Here is a 15219-nt window from a genome sequence, read left to right as displayed (position 1 = left end):
ATCTCTATAGCAAAAAAACTCCACAATATTATTGTGTTTATTGTGCTTAATGTATTTTTAAAACCAGAAGCAGTACATTTTGAGAATAAAGGGAAGTTCAAATGGTAAGTCTAGAAATTAGAGGCATTTTTACTCCTGGGTAATAGAGCTGTGGCAGTATTTTTGTTCCTGTACTTTCTGTGGTAGACATATCACATACTTGGTAAAAATACAGACTTTGCCAGGCAGAAGATAACATATACTATTGAAATACTTAGCCTGTTTTGTGAAAATAATAAGGCTACTGATGGTAAGGAATTTTCCACTACCTAAAATTAGGGTCCTCCAGTAGGAAAGATTACCTGTGTGCATCTTATTTACTTGGAAAGTAGATAGTGTTTTTTGTTCCAACACAGAGGAAAGTAGAGGAGCAATGTCTTTGTCTTTTGGATGTCGCTTGACCGTGATTTGGAACAGCAGGTTCCTGTAACTTGCTCTGCATTCACTTTGTTGAAGTATGTTCTTGCCTCCATTTGAGTTCTGGGTTCCTTTCTTGTAAAAGAAACATTTACCTTTTCAAAAAGATCTTGTCACCCATTTGGGTTTTAAAACTTATTTATGCCAGGGATTGGGAAGATGGATGGTTGACTAATACCCTTCCTTATCACCCAATTTTGGGACCAGTGGAGAGACTGGTGGGCATTAGACATACAGAGGTTTACCGGCAATACAGCTGACCAGCCATGGGGGGTTTCTGATGTTTCGGACATGAGTAGAGCAGCCCCCTCGGTGTGGGAGAGAGCAACCTGGGCTGGGGGCCCCCTCAGTGGGCGGGCCGGCTCTGGAAAGGGAGTCTGTACCGCACCGTCCAGGCCCTTCCCCTGAACTCACCAAGCAGGTAATTCACGCCTCCTCTCCCAGGGAGAAGGTCGGGGACCAGACTGGAGCTCGGCCAATAGAATTCTCAGAAGGGAAACATGTGGCCGGGGGAGTGGAGGTTTCCCGCTAAGGAACGCTTTGTTCAGTGGAGGTCCTGCATGAATAACCGCCTGTTTTCTCGGTAACTCTACCTCAGTTTCCTCTTCTGTAAAGCTAGAATGATAGTAACATGCGTCACAGGGCTGTTGTCAAGATTAATCACTTAGTACATGTGAAGCATTTGGAAGAGGGCCTGGCATGTGGTAAAAAGTTCGCCTATTTCTATTTTTGGTACTGTTAATATTAGTAATAAAAGCATTCCGTGGCCTTTAAAACATGGACAGGCTAAGTAACATCCTTGTGATGGTGGTGTCTGTAAGGTCAAGCCACACTGAGGAGAGAAAACAGGCAGCTACATGGGAGAAAATAAGCCTTCATTTCCTTTTGGTTTGTTTTAAACATATATTTTTTCATGGTATTGAGGAAAAGATCAGGAAGGACAATGTTGAGTGAAAGACCACTTTATTCATTTATTTTTAATTGCTTTAAGGCTGCTAAGAGAGTTCCATAACAGGAATTCTGGAGGGGTGTGACCTGGGGGTGTTTATCCCCCTTGTTTTGATAACTCCCATTGCTTTCTTGCGGCTGTATCAATTACACAGAAAAACAGATCACTAGTTACTTTAAATATCGAAGTTTCTAGAAGAAAAAGAGCTCTGGTCTGCATTCTTAATGCCTTCCAAAACACATACTGGAGATCTCTCTCTGCAGTGTTTGCTTGTTTAGCTGTGGTTACTTCTGCGAAAATATGAGTAAGCCTCATTTGTTTATGTCCAGACAGGCTCCGTACACACAGCAGCTACTACAAAGCTTCAGCATAGTAGGTGCCCTCAAAGTGTCTGTGGAATGAATCAATGAATTTAGTAATAGGGGTATAAAAAGCAATAGAATAGATAAGCTTGCACAAATGTTCATTTAAGACCCCTTTATTTTCTTCCCTATTTAACATTCATTTAAAAAAAAAGCAGATCATTCATGAGAAACTGCAGCCTATTTTAGGGCCATCTCACTTTATTTAGAAAATATTGTGCATTGCTTTTGAAAATGGATTGAACATTTAATATGAATGTTTTTCCTCTTACCACAGACTTACTTTTTAACATAGGAGCTTTATAGCATTATGGAAAGTATGTTCCAATTTTTTTCCTTGGAGAATAGTGATACCACTAATTTCCCTATTTCTGGTGTTGAAGCTAAAGTTTGGTGGACTGGAGTGTAAAGAAGCCTGGGAAGCAGGAGGTTTGTGCTGTTTGTGCTGCTTAGTGACCCTAAACAGGCACTTATAGTCTAGGTCTATGTGTCATCATCTGTCGGCTCAGAGGCCAGGACTACAAGATTAAAGAAGATTTTCCAGCTTTCCAAGGATGTAATTGTAAGATTTCCCCACCAGTTTCTGCTTGTAGTGAGATGGCCAATTGAGGAGGTAAAAGGTTTCTGTATATTGCTCAGAATAGATATGTTTGGTTTTTAAAGAGCCAATATAAGCAAACTTCAGAGGCACTTTGGATGTTTTAATTTTTATTCTGTTCTCAAGATTACTAATGTAGAAAGTCTACAACTTGTCTCTCCAAACATGGGTTTTATAAATTATTCAAGTTCATTGTATCACATTTAAAATCCAGAATTCCTGTTGTGGAACTCTCTTAGCAGCCTTAAAGCAAGAGCTATATAGTTAGGATCATAATATAGCTCATACAATTGTCAAAATCCTCTTGCTGTTTTAAATGTATCAGTGTTGTGTGTGTTAAAATAGCCTCTTGCAGGCCAGCCAGGGAACCTGTCCACCATTTATAAGATTATTTCCGTGGTAAACAGGTTCCATTATGTCCTCCAAATGACAACATTAGGGTGAGGGGAAGTCAAGGGTGTGAGTCAGAGATAGTTGAATAGGAGAATGCATGCACTGTAAGGGCAGGATCATCTCCCAGGCCTTGAGCCCTGAGCTTTCCTCTTCCTGTCCCTAGTTTCTCAGGACACACAGTCTCATCAGGAACCTGTACTTCCCTTCCCTTCTGTATTAGTTATCTATAGTTACATGACAATATAACTACAAATTTAGCAGCTTAATCATGGTCAGGAGTCTAGTCACAATTTTGTCAAGCACTCAATTTGAAGGTTGTAACCAAGGTGTCAGCCAGGGCTTCTGCCTTATCTAAGGCTCCACAAGGGAAGGGTTTGCTACAAAGCTCATGTCATGTTGGCAGTTTCTTGTGGGCTCTGGGACTGAAGGCCTGTTTCTTACTAACTGTCAGCTGGAGGCTGCCCTCATTTAACTCTCTCTCTAAGCAGCTCATCATGTGGCAGCTAGCTTCCTCATAGCCAGCAAAGGGGAGAATCTTGTAGCAGAAGGAATGTTACAGTCATAGATGACATGCATTCCCTCATTTTTGCCCTATTAGTTACAAGCAAATTACAGGTCCCACCCCCACTCAGGGGAGGGAATTATCCCCACTTACAAGGAGGAGATAATGGGAGACAGAGATCATGTTGGACCACTTTAGAATCTGTCACATTTGAGTCTGGCCAGGAATATGGCTCCTCTTTATCCCTGTTCTCCTCTCTGAACAGTCTCCTACTTCACTAGAAGTATGTTTTTCATCCCTTCTGTCTTCTTCCTTCTTTCTGTCCTGCAGAGAATTCAATAATCGTGGATGGCTTTTCCTCCTCTTCTCTGCTGTAGAAGTGCAAGGAAAACGTGTTAGGAAACTGCGTTGGCGGGCAGCTCTTGTGCTCTTGGAGCCGTCCCCTGATGGCTGGTATTCAGAGCATGTGGCACATCCCCTAGCAGGTCTGTGGCCTATATAAGGGACCTGCGTGGGGCCTTCTCAGCTTTCGTGCCTTCTGACCACTCTTGTCTTCTGGTGAGCACTGAATTCCAAAATGAGTTCACTTTCACGGTGCCATCCTTTTAGGTCTCTTGCTGGGACTGTGCTTTCAGATTCCAGGTTAGAATCATTAGTGATTTGGGTCCTTTTACTCTTTGGCCCCTTTAACTGATCTTTTGTACCATTTCCCTTTTCTTTTGAGTCATCCTTAAGGTGTTTCTCACCTTCCTCTGGCCTGCTCCTTGTGTCTTAGTCTTTGGTTGCTGCTCCTCCTCCTTGCTGAGGAGGCGGTGCCCTGTCAAGAACAAGGATTGAAGCCAGACTGCCTGGGCTGAACCTCAGCTCTGCCGTTCATTAGCCGGCCAATCTCGAGCAAGTGATTCGGTTTTGTTTCTGGGTGGCAAGTGTTGACATGTCCAGTCTTTCCACCGGCCGACACATGTCTTAGTGTCATGGCTGCTCTCACTTTGCTCCCATGATGTATGCACGGCGAGAGGAGCAAGTTGCACCTCATTACTGAGTGTAACTGTACCCCAAGCCTTTTTCTGGTCTCCTGGTGAAGTTGGCTGGGACATATTTGAGTTACAAGGATTCCCCTTTTCTATTGACCTCACCCTGGTACTTGCTTTGCATCCTAAGCATGAGGACAGTATACTTCTTCCAGTAATGCCTGCATTTAGTGAACACTTATTGTTGACTATGAGCTTTACTAAACTGATTGCAGGCAGGTTAACCCACATAACATTAAGTTGCAGGACTCCTGTTACCACCAGTCTGCAGATGAAGGAACTGAGAATTGGAGAAATTAAACACCCTGCTCACAGTCTTCAGGGCAGTTTGGAGAGTGCATTTCTGTGTGACTGCAGAGCATATACTTTGACCATAACATACTGACTCCCATAAAGGAAGCCCAAACCTATTAGTCAACTAACTCTTTGGGAGAAAAGAAGCTAAGAATCCAAAGCAATCGTGTCTTATAGGCCCAAGAGCTTTTCTCCACTTCGGCAACCTTAGTGAGAGTCTCATCCTCTAGCATCTTAGCTCTCAAATGTTTTTGGTTTTGATGCCTGTAGTCTCCTTCCACCAAAAGGGGCAGCAGGCTTGGTTTTGCCCTAGAGAATGGAGTGTATGTTCAGAAAGGAGTTTACTCTTTTCAGCCAGATTTTTGGAATCCTAACATTGTATATGAAGCATGATTAAGAAGTACTGGGCTTTTAACAATCCTAGCCAGGACTTATACATCCAGATTTTGTGTGTGTGCATCAGCCTAATTGCTCATATTTTGGTGCTATTAACCATTGCACTGCATTCTTTCAAATGAACTTCATCTTGACTAACTTGTAAATATAACCCACAGGACTTAGCATGATGTCTCCCGCCAGATGGGTATTTTGTTAGTCACTGTTTGAAGTCACTTGTAATTTTTTTGAATAACCATTGTGGTGGCAAATAGCCAACTTTGAGGATGAATTTGATTCCTTGAACCTATTAAAATAGTATCCTTTATAGCAAATGAAATGGATTTTGTTCAAATCAGGAGTAACCAAACTGTGACAAGACAGATTTTCCTGCGGGCCTTGTACACTTGTTTTGAAGGTAGAAGAAGAGTACTTGGCTTAGTCTAAGCAGTCAGCATCATTGGAGGGAGTCCCAAAGAGAATGACTTAGAAAGCTTGGTGAAGGAGCACTTTTTTTAGATAGAAAGTTCTGCTTAAATGTTGTTACTACCTCACCTTATGGGTCTTTTTTTTTTTCCTGGAAACATAGCTGATGAATCCATAGTGTTGTTGATGAGGCAATGAAGCAAAACTAGCCTTGGCAGTAGGCTGCCTGCAACTTGCAGTATGGCCTTTATTTCCCACAGATGCCCGCTGAGTACTTGGCATTACTGAGCACGCCAGAAGAATTAGCACTGACAGAGATGACTCATTCCCTCATTCAAGAATTTATCATCCAAATAAGAAATGCAGTGCTGATATGAAGAATGCTAACAAATACATAGCCAGAGCTCTCTGTTTGCATGTTAACAAAGGCTATCAATTAAGATGGGGAATGTTAACACTCTGTTCAGAACAACGTAGAGAAGTTTTTTGTTTGTATCAAAAGTGTAATTTGAACCTCTCTTCAAAATGTTCACATAAGGAAAGAGTCTGAATTTAATGGACTGTGTACCATAATTGTGACTGTGACCATGAATTTAATAGCCTGCCATATGTGCGCTAGTAAACACATGACTGCAGTTATATTTGGGGGTCATAGTCTGTGATGGGCACTGTATGTGCATTATTTCTAATCTGCCTAACTACTCACCAAGTTATGTATTATTATCCTTATTTTACACACCTGAAAACTAAGGCTTGGAAGGATTAAATTTCCTGGCAAAGAGCACACTGCTATTAAATACCAGAGATGGAGTTCAAGTCAATTCATTTCAAACCTGTATCAAATCCTGCATTTTCCATGCTTGTAAAAGGCTTCAATGCCGAGTAACCAGGCATGTAAAGCTATAGCTAGCCAGCGAGCCTACTCCTCTCAGTGCTGCTTGCAGTCTCCTGGTTTTTGACTCTTCAGTCCTTCCCTGCTCTTTTTATTGGCATCGGCAAGTTCTTTCCTTGTTACTAGGAAGCTCTCTGGATTTATGCGGTGTTTGTTCCACTCTCTCCCTTCTTTATGCTCCACGCACACACACACACACGAACACACCCTGACCATTTGGATAACTTGTGGTTTCCGTCTGTTCTGTAACTGGTGTGATGCTGTCTCTCATGATAAATCAGAGTGCAGAGCCATTTTACAATTCATATTAGTCTCTTCTCTCTGAATGATGTAATGTGGAGGCCTCAGGTGAGGAAAGTTAGGTTCCCATTTTGTGGTGTTGTCTACTTGGAGCCATATATTCTTGACATAAAATGAGCAAGTAGTTGCGTTCTACCTGGTAAAAGTGGGGTGTTTTCATTTGGGGCTCTTCTGCGAAGGGAAAGAGAGAGGAACTCCCAGTCCCTGGGGTGTGGACTCCACAGTGGTGCAAAATTAAAAAGCTAAAGTAATACATCGTTCTGAATGACTTCCTTTTGGAAAAAGGAAGGCACTTGACTGGGCACATATTCCATTGTTCTATGAATTGTGTGACTCTCCAATATCTGAATCGGCCATATGGACAAGGTAGTAGGTCTGATCACTGAGCATTGGGTGGCCCTGGCCCTGGGGTAGTGCCCTTGATGGATCAAAGCATGCTTGACTTTTGCAGGTTTTATCTTTCATCTTATTTAATCCTCATAACCACACAGTATAGTAGAGGCATGTGATCCTCTTTGAGAAGTGAGGAAATTGAGGGTGGGAAAAGATGAATGGATTTTCCCAAGGTCACATGGCCAGTAAGTGATAGGACTTTAAGCCACAGTTTTATCTGTGTGGTCCCTTGGTAGGTGGTGGTTGGGCTGCCTACTCATTCATCTTTCTTATTCTGTCCATTTTAGACAATTAGAAAGAAATAGAGCAAGAATTCAAATGGGAATCAGCATGGATAGTAGCTTAATTACTGATAAAACAGGATTGGAGAGCTCAGAAATGTCAGTTACCTCCTTCTCTGAAACTAAAACATACATTAGAACCTAGCAACCCTGACCTACTCATGCAGTAACAGCTGGGGAGAAACTGGAACAGAGTGAGCTGGCCGGGCCTCTCAGGAGGATCTAGCCACTGGCCTGTTTACTGTGTGAGAACTAGCTGGTTCCAAGGGTTCGAGCTGGAGGGAGGCCCTTGCTGCTTTAGGTCAGTGTGCTATCTCAGCACCAGGCTTTCCTAGTCCTCCCAGGCAAATTTGTCACTTTGGGGAACAAGTAAAGAGGGCCTTGGGGAGGAGAGAGAGAAATTGGGTTACTCTAATATTGCTCTTTTCCAGGAAACAGGCTAAAAATTCTCTTACAGCAAACAAGGTGGGGAGGGTGTTTTAAGGGTTCTCCCACCAAACCCCAACAGAAGAAATACTGCACTTTCTATATTTTTTCTTGGGGTGATTTCCTGTATTGTTATTCTTGCCTTCCTTTTTGATTTTGGAGAGAAAGAAAGAGACAACTGTACTTTTCTCCATCTTCTTAGGTATAAAGAAAGGAAAAGACTAATGTAGAAACCAAGAAGTGGTCTTTATGAGACATGTAGCCAATCGGATTCTCTCTTCTCTCGACAGGGGATGGAAGTGTACTGAAACAACTGGGGAAGCTGGTAGCTTATAGGAAGCCAAGATGACAAGAATTTTTTAAAATCATCAGTAAGTAAACTTTTGTTAGCCCTTTGGGATTCTTTCGGCTACGGATGAATTTTCTGTGAGAAGCCATGGTAAAAGAATTCCACACCAAAAAACTTGCTTCAAAGTCTGAAAGAGAAAATGTTTAAAAACTAAATATCCAAACGCTTTGGAAACTTGAGGGTAACATGTGAGAAATTATTCTTTCTTGATAAGATGTGTCATTTGTCAGTTTGGTGGATAGAGTGTAAATATTTAAAGAATTAAAAGAGGATTCCTTTTATATTAAACTTGTAATAGACCTTCTCCATTTACAGATATTCTTCCCCGCATTGATTCCATGGGCCCCATGTATAGTATAGGTACATTTTGGAAGTAAATATGAATAAACTTGGTAAATATGAATAGAATTGAGCTTTTTGCCTATACCTTCTCCATCTCTCTCTCTTTATGTATATAATTTTTTTACAGAAGCCATTAATGTTTGCTATTATCCTATAGTTATGTGTAGTTGGTTTGGTTTCATTTTGATAGTGATAATGTTAGGACATGGGGTACCTTAGTGAAAAGATCATATGTATTTGAGTCAGATATTTGTAGACTTGGCTGTTGCCCTTGTGCTTCTCCATAGTTACTCAACCTCTCAGCCTCAGTTGACTCATCTGTGTTTTGGATTTGATAATACCTCTCATGAAATCAAAGACTTCACAGATAGTACTTTGTGCTATGACTGGTACATTATAGGGCCACAATAAAAGTAGTTACTTTCCTTCTTTTATTTGTCTCATGATTTACAGTTTGCAAGCCTTTATTTTGACTCACAAGATTAGCCAGTTCAATTTTCTTAGTTACTGTCAGGCAGTGGTAGGTTAACATTGTATGTAGTGACATGCAGGTAAATGTTAAGAGCTGGTCCTGTTGGGAGGATGTTGTTCTACTGTTTGCCAATTCCCATCATGTAAATACTCCCACCTGGCTGATTTCAAACTACCAAGAAAAGTCACCCAAAGCAGAGGTACATCATTACACAGTTTTCTGCCAACCAGATAAAGTAGATGTAAATAACATCAAGAGCATAGATAATAGTAAAATACAAAGTCTTAAGCTTTGAGTATTTATTGTCTTTGTTTTTTAGTATATTTTATTTTAATTGTGTATATATAATTTACCTTTTAATGATAACTGTTTACAACTGGCTTGTCAAAAATCCTGAGACTATGACAGTTGGCTCTAGCGGACGGTATCAGTTGGCTCTAGCGCACCACCGATTGTAGGTTTCCTGTTGTGAAGACACTTCTGAGCCACACACAGTTCAATTATCTCTCTCAGTCCTCGTGGTAAGAGTTTGATTTGTTTGATAAAAACAAGGTTTAGTTTTGAATATGTGCTTGGTAACTTAAGCTGTCATGCTCATATAGTTTCTGGAATTGAAGATAAGTGCTGAGAGCAATTTAGAGTTTACACGTATTTTCTTATGAGTGTGACTAGAATTCTCAGGCTGTTAACTCAGCTTTGTAACAGTTGCTGGCAACCCTTGCTTCTGGCTGTTGAGTGACAATGCTTGGAGAGAAGTCAGACTGTTCACTCCGTTTTGCAATTCTCTGCCTTCCTTGTTCCCCCTTGAGTCTGCCTTTGTCCAGGTCGTGACATTGCAGGGACAAGCGTTCCCCCTGACTATGGCATGTAGTGTTGCTTTTGGTTCAGAAATTAAGTTTTAATGAAAGTGAATTATCTCCAGTAAAAGATAAACAAAACAAAACAAAATCTAGACAGTTGAAAATTCATACTGGCTTGAAAAAAATCTTCAAGGGTAAAAGGGAGGGAAGAAAGGAAACTACATCAGATATCTCAGTGTTTCTTCTAGAAGCAGTTTCTTCAGTTTTCTAACTTGCAGTTTAAAAGGGAACAATTGAAGCCTGAAATTGCTAAGTTACAGCTAAAATTGTGGTTGTTTTTATTTTAAATCTCACCCACCTGGTTCTCAAAACACATTCTTTATTGAACCTGAAGAAAATGCCTCAGATATTTCAAAACATTCATGTCAATTCCTGAATCAGACTTACATAATCTTAAAACATTTATTCTCCTTATTTCCTTCTAAAACACCAGGTATTTGTGGTTCTTACTGAGTCAGGGATGGACTTTGATTATTGCAAAAGTAATTCTTGTCCGTTTCAAGAGGAAGCTCATGATGGAAATCTGAGACTTGCCTCTGGATTAAGAAATGTTGACCCATGTTCATCAAGTTGCAACAAGGGTGTCTTTGGTAACTTGGAAAGCAAACATGGGAGTAATAATTAACAGAGACATTTCACCACAGATAAGATATTCTAATTTATAATTTCTGTCCCCAGAATGGATCGCATGGTACTCTGAACATTCCCAATATAGGTGAATTTTTTATTAGATAGCTGCTAGGTGTGTGGTCTTCAAATGTGTAAATTTTTATAGGCTTGCATTATGTTAAAGTCAACACACTCAGTAGTTTACTGGCTACCTGGGAGTCATGGGTTATGAGGGTGAATTCCAGGACAAATAAGATAGGTTTATTTTACTTTGGGAGTTGATAATTAAGCCTGAATATTGAAAGCTATCATTTCAAAATAAATGTGGTATATATATACATATATATATATATATATATATATATAAATAAAAGAGATATATTAAATACTCAGGAAACAGATGGAGAAACTACCTATGTGGCAAGAGCAAGCTAGATAAGGGAGGATTTAAGGAGCAGATGACATCTGAATTGGGTATTTAATGATTAAAACCTTTTAGTTGAAATACCTTTTTTTAAATTATAAAAGTTAATAATTCTAATTGGAAAGAATTTGAAAAATGTGAAAATTATTAAGAACAGGAAACTCATCAATATTATCACTACCCAGAGATACCACTGTTAACATTTTTTTGGGTGCTAAATTCTTTCTGTGCCTAGATTGGATATAAACTTCTTTTTCTCTCTGAAATGGCTTATTATAAATATTGTTTTGAAACCTGATTCAGTTGACAATATACTGAGAACATGTCACATCAATGAATATACATTTACATCATTTTGTTACTGTTAAACAGCATTCTGTGTATATGTGGTCTGTAATGTATTCAGCCATTTCCCTGTAAGCGGGAAGTTCGATTGTTCTCAGCTTTTCCTTTTGTAAATCACATCATGATGACATCTCCCTGCATGCATGTGGTATACTTACCCAATTATTTGGGCAGGACCTTTGAACAGAGTTGGGGCAGTGCTTAGGGAACACTCTTTGAGTAGAAGAAATAGTTTGAGCAAAGAGGAGAAGGTGAGAAAGAATATCTTATTCTGGGGGAAGGTTAGACTTAGAGTTTAATGAAATGTAAAGAGAGAAGGGGGATAGTACTCATTAGGTCTGGAGACAGAAGATAGCGAGTCTCCGACAAGAAGGTCTTCATTTGGTTGAGAACCATATTGGAATCTATAGCACACTTGAAATGAAGATTCTGAGTAGCTTCAATTTTCTCGAATTGCCTTTATTTTGGGAAAAAATAAAAATTTAATAACAGTTCTGCTTCCCAAAGCTTCATGAGACTCTTCAAGAAACCAACCAGTCAGGGAGTGAACAAGTACTAGAAGTCAGGAAAAATGTGTATATAGAAAAACCTGTAAGAGTACAGGAGTTTATGGTTTTCAAAAGTGGAGGGAACATCATTGATAAATGTATTTTCTATACTTATAATTTTAACAGACTAGGATTAAAATTTAGAGATAATTTTGGAAAGATCTGGATCAGGGGACAAGTATCAGAATTTAAGACAATACTACCTTATATTTACTGAGTGTTTTTTTATGCTGTGTGTTTTGAATACATAGTTTTACTTAGTCTCTCAAAAACCTTCTTAGGAAGAGTCTAGGATCCATTTTTGCAGGTGAAAAAGGCCTTCAAGGCTGACTTCAGGGAGAGCCTTGGAATTCTCGTTTAGGCAGTGCAAGGGCGTTGGGCAAGTCCTGGACGTCACTGGGATGGTCGTGAGGATGCAGGAAGACAGTATCTGAAGGCTGATTAAGAACACCATAAACTACCATAGAAATGGAGGGACTGCTTTTATAATGAGATGCCTTCTTTTATCATTACGGAAGGGAAGAAAGTGCTTTGTTAGCCACTTCCCATTCCTTTCTGGTAGATTATATTATTATCAAAACATTTTTTGTTGCTTCCTATGGGAACAACAGTAGGGAAGGATTATGCTTTCCCGCCCTCTGTGGCTGGCTGAGCCAAAGGACTTGTTCTGGCTGAAGAAATGTGAGTAACAATGACACATGCCATTAGCGTGCAGAAGCTTTTGTAGATACAGCTGGCTCTGCCATCTCTCTTCTCTCTGCTCTGAGGGCTGCTCCTTCTGCCTTGGTCCCAGAGTGAAGAGGACATGAATGCCAGCCACAGCTCACCTACAGGGAACCAAACAGGAGCCAGAAGTAAACCTTGCTTTGTTGTTGGCCTCCAAAATGTTGGTGGGATTTGTGTTGCAGTGTAATTTAGCCTGAACTGATACATTCTAAATGTTGTATTGTCATCATTCTCCTGCATTGAAAGGGTAAACCTTCATCAGATGGTATCACTTCAAAAAAGGCATTTAAATAAGGTATTTAGGGTTGACTAAGTTGATTCTCATTTTTTTTTCTATTTCTGCAAACATTTGTAGGACATGTCCTGTGTCAAGATCTACACATCTGGAAGTTTACAATAATCCAAGCCCTGGAGCCAGTCTTTATGAATCTTAGGGTACAATGTAATCAGATGCTAAGTATCCCAGTAGCAACAGTTGGGTGCTAAAGGAGAGTATCACTTGTATACTCAGTGAGCTGTGTTCATGTAGGTGTCCTCGCACTGGCGTATGCCATCCTTAAGATGTTCTTTAAGTGTCATTTTCCATTAGTTAAGCTTATCTTCTCTTTTCCCTTTCATCCTTAGCATGTATTTACTGTATCATTTAATATCATATTAAACTGCCATATTTTTAGTTTGTTTTTAATGAAACAATTTGTAGTGATCTGTTCACTAAGTTAATGTGTGTCCTTTGTTTTGACACATAATTGTAAACTTTGAACCTCACAAGTGATGTACCTTAAATTCTGTTCTTTATAATATAAATTGCTTAACAGATTTAACTCTTGGTAAGTGACTTACTGTTTACTTGGGTTTTTTTCCCCCTCAAGTTGCTGGTTTGTTTTTTTTCACTGTGTAGGCAATGGAGCTCATTGTCAGCTGGGGCCTCCTTTCCTTGGCTCTTTGTGGCATGCAAGGTGGCAAGAATCAGTTGGCCTTGAATTAGTAGTACCTTACCTTAATTTGGAATAGTTAGGAGCTTACCTGTCAAATTTCAGATGACATGTCTAATAATCTGACAGGTATTAAGGAGATCTAGCCTGATTTTGAGTTCCTAGTGACTAGTCCTGGCTAAGCCAGAAAATCAATGTGAAACTAAAAGCTCCTAGAAGTCTGACTGGTAATTTCTGGGTTAACACCATGTACAACTTAGCTGTTACTCTCCTTTATGATTGAATTCAGCTATTTTCTATCTCCTTACTTCTGACCTCCTTACTTACCTTGCCACTTTGATTTCCGAAAGTGCAGGGTTAATTTATTACTAAAGTCCATCTTGGACCAAGGGCTTTCAGATTTTTTTGTCCAACGTGCAGAGAGTTGTCAGCCGCAGTCAGACAGCAGGTAGACCCAGGGAGCTCCCATGGTCTATCAGTAATGGTCTGCCTTTTAGGTTGGGTGGTGGGTTCATGATTGCTACTTTTAATATTGTTTTCCCAGAAAAATATATTATCTTATATGTATTAGATACTGCATAACCAAAAATGTTTTCTTAAAATGTAAAACACAGTCAAACCTTCTTAACTCCTTATTTCCTCATGGTTTCAATGTAGTTGTTAATACCTGCCTTGCTGGGTTGTATACAGATTAAATATAAATAATGTGTGGACAATGGAAGCCACTGTCATTACTAGATACTCTGTAGATGAATTAAATTGTTTGTGCCTTTCTGGCTCTAGAATTTCAAATACATTTTCCTGTAGGAAAAATGTTATAAATGCTGTTTGAGAATAGTATTTGAAATACTATTAACATTATACTTCAAATAAATAATGAGTTAAATAGGTTTTTAAAGGCTGACCAGAGAAGCCAATCTCTACAGTTTTTCTCTAGTGAAATACATTTCAGGTGCATATAAGAGTTTATTAACTTTAGACTCTAGAAGTAAACTTTTACAATGTAATTATTACCAAGTTAAGGACTGCTTAGATAAGCTTCTGCATTAGACATGCAGTGGAATATCTTAACAGGTAGTGATGGTTTGGGAGCAGAGAAGTGAGCCCTCACTTCTGGAACATAAACTTACTTCTGGAGAACTTCCTGCCCTTCCTGAGAGTCCAACTGGATAGTTCTAAATGTAGATGGCAAACACGGGACCTTGGCCACTTGACTGTTGTGCATGGCCCCAAGCAGGACCAGTGTGAGTTATTCTTGAGAATTTTTAAAGTCACAACTATGGAGGAGTCCCTCTCAGTGGCAGAGGCCAGAGTTAAGTGGAAGAAAGCAGATTTCCGGAAGGGAGAGCAACGCCAACCTGTAGAAGCCAAGATGCCATCTTGTCCTGGTGGAATTCATTTTAAGTTGATCCTAAAGCCCAGTGACCCCTGTGGCTTTTCTGTTGCTGGGTTATTAGAATTGGTACATCCCACCTTGCTTTTGTCTGTGCTTCTTCAAGTGCTGTCTCTGTTACCTGCAAGTTAAAGAATGCTAATTCATTTGGTTGTTTTGTTTATACTTAGGATATTTAAGAAGTCAGTATGTCTGTCATGGGCAATTGTAATAAATATAATTGCACACTAGGACAGCTGATGTATGACATGGCTTTTTGGTAACAGTGATAGTGGTTATTTTCATCTTATAAAAGCAGAAATGTATTAGCACTAATCAAAGGATACTAATGACTCTATGTATGTAAGTGTATGCTTGCTTTAATGCAAATGTCATACAACTTTCAATCTTAAGCCACATAAACAAATGGATGCTTAGTGACAGTTCTTATAGTTACAAGTTGTCTTGAAGCACTGCCTTTAGATACCATTTACAGTTAGGAGCGCTTAAAAGGTAAACCAGTAAATGTCCATGGCTGTATCATGTACATTGAGAGAAATGT

The 15219-nt window shown here is 39.6% G+C and overlaps 1 protein-coding gene across 3 annotated transcripts in view; it reads left to right on the top strand.

Annotated features, from left to right (window-relative positions):
- SGMS1 (sphingomyelin synthase 1) overlaps positions 1-15219 on the top strand; it is a 337682-nt gene that overhangs the window by 217241 nt on the left and 105222 nt on the right. For 2 of the 3 annotated variants that reach the window (XM_073241067.1, XM_073241068.1), the window contains exon 4: positions 7969-8049. The exons of the other annotated variant lie outside the window; for it this stretch is intronic. The gene's annotated coding sequence lies outside the window, so the exon portion shown is untranslated. The remainder of the gene's footprint in view (positions 1-7968; positions 8050-15219) is intronic. 3 annotated transcript variants of the gene reach the window in all.

This window comes from Manis javanica, chromosome 7 (assembly GCF_040802235.1).
Source record: "Manis javanica isolate MJ-LG chromosome 7, MJ_LKY, whole genome shotgun sequence".
Lineage (NCBI taxonomy): Eukaryota > Metazoa > Chordata > Mammalia > Pholidota > Manidae > Manis > Manis javanica.
Note: the sequence above shows the minus strand (reverse complement) of the source record. Positions and strands in the feature narration are given on the sequence as shown.